Source organism: Anneissia japonica, unplaced genomic scaffold (assembly GCF_011630105.1).
Source record: "Anneissia japonica isolate Jap-2015-1 unplaced genomic scaffold, ASM1163010v1 scaffold2069_len581484_cov189, whole genome shotgun sequence".
Lineage (NCBI taxonomy): Eukaryota > Metazoa > Echinodermata > Crinoidea > Comatulida > Comatulidae > Anneissia > Anneissia japonica.
The window spans coordinates 106,411-108,402 of NW_022741553.1; the positions used below are offsets into that span (position 1 = coordinate 106,411).

Sequence of the window (1,992 nt, forward strand, 5' to 3'; positions counted from 1 at the left end):
CCCCCCCCCCCCCCCCAACCCCTAAGGTTGGTATACAAGTGAGCTCCACAGGACTCCAACCAAGTGCCCTTTTATGAAAAATTAAAATCCCCTTAGAAATCCTGCCTGCAGTTGAGGTCTAGGCCCTAGCCATAGAAGGCATAGGCCTAGCCTAGATCCTGATTTCTTGGCCTATTCTATGCATAGGCCTACAATTTCCTGAACGTTACACATGACAATTGAGTGTTTGAGTACAGCTATTCGCATGGCCTGACCGGTGACACTGTCATTAGACAGAGCCACCATAATATTACTAACCTAACCCCAGCCACAGAGGCGTGACTAAATAAAGTAAAGAAAGGCCTATTATTAGTACTATATATAGTAAGAATAGGCTTAAGCCTGCCAGCCTATGACATATTTAGTCTAGCCTACCTAGGCCTATATTATTGTGTATGCATGCCATGACATGATGATGTGACACAACACAGGCACACATATATTATATCAAAGTACGCAAACTGATTAGACAATATAGGGTAATAGATATTAAAAGGTTTTTGTTTGAGTGTACTTACCTAATTTATATAAACAAAGTGTAGGGCCTACATCAAGTACATTAAAACACCAGAGAAGCCACACCAGCAGTCTGTCTGATCGGGAAGTACTCAAACAACAACAGCATAGAGAAAGGCGATCGGACACGAAGCAAAACATCACACATCAGCCAATCAGATCGATGAAAAGTTACCTTTGACATGCGCTGTCAATATTTTATTTATCTTTGATCGATCGATCGATTAATCGATTGAATTTGTTTAGTATCTTTATCACCACATTTAATATGCAATATATAATATAAAAATCATCTTTTCAAAGGTTACAAGTTACACAATATTAAGAACAAATAAGGCCTACTGTACTTTTTTTTAATGAAAAGACAGAAAGAAGAAATCGGATACACTGAGAGATTCAAAGGCCTATTCAAGGTAATTCAATTGTCTGAAAAAGTCAGAAATTACATTCCATAAGAACATGTACAGTAATAAATAAAAGATAACCAAGGATATAGAAATTAAAACTATGAGCACCAAACAATATCTATTCATAAGATAAAGAGTACCATAGGCGTATACAAACAATTATATTGCACATAATTAAATTGGGCCCACAATTTCACTTTAACAACAATTATCAATTAACATTATTATTATGAAGGTGAATGGAGTTGGGAACGAAGGAGTTTCTATAAGGCAACGTTTTGTGAATGGTTTAGGCGGAAACCAGAGAGTAAAATCATTATGATGTAGTGGATGCATGAGTTGTGTCGTTCATTATTTTCTGAAGTTTATTAGCTAATGCGCATTTGTCATAAATATCATCTAAATAATATATACAATATCTTCTTCAGACTTTCAGATTGAGTCTAATGTCTTTTGTTTTGTTAGGCTGTTATATGTACAGATTAGGCAGTAAGTTAAAACGCTCTGTATTTTTATTACTTAATAAAACAAGATAATGATGGTGTCTACATTAAGCGGAAGTTTTCTAATACAGTCTTTGCTTTCCTTTTGTCCCAATGATGGTCTTTAGAGAGATATAACTGAAGGAAGAATAGAAGGAAAGGAGCCTCGACGAAGAGAGTAAATGACTTGAAAGAAACAAATGAAAAGTTAATCATATGATAGAGAAAATTGGAGGAATTATTAACTGCTGTGAATCTGCCAATAGGTGCTGATGACAACAGGCCTATTGTTTTTTTGTTATGTTTTTATGCGCTATTATACTCTTTAGTTTTTAATACTTTGTTACGGTATCATTTTATGTTCAGAATTAATCATGATTTTAATCTCTTTGCTGATGTGGACTTACTTTTACAAAATAGAGCCCTTAAATTAGAGGCATTTAAGGGCGGACCAAAAGCGGCGTTATAGTAGGCTGTTATAGTAATTATAAACACAAAAATGTAGGTCTATTTTATATGATCTGATATATATATATATAATATAGACT

The 1,992-nt window shown here is 34.6% G+C and overlaps 1 protein-coding gene across 1 annotated transcript in view; it reads right to left on the minus strand.

Moving 5' to 3' along the window:
- LOC117118764 (small integral membrane protein 14-like) overlaps positions 1-654 on the minus strand; it is a 14,904-nt gene extending 14,250 nt beyond the window's left edge. The window contains exon 1 of the mRNA XM_033263464.1: positions 558-654. The gene's annotated coding sequence lies outside the window, so the exon portion shown is untranslated. The remainder of the gene's footprint in view (positions 1-557) is intronic.
- Positions 655-1,992: the final 1,338 nt, after the last annotated feature.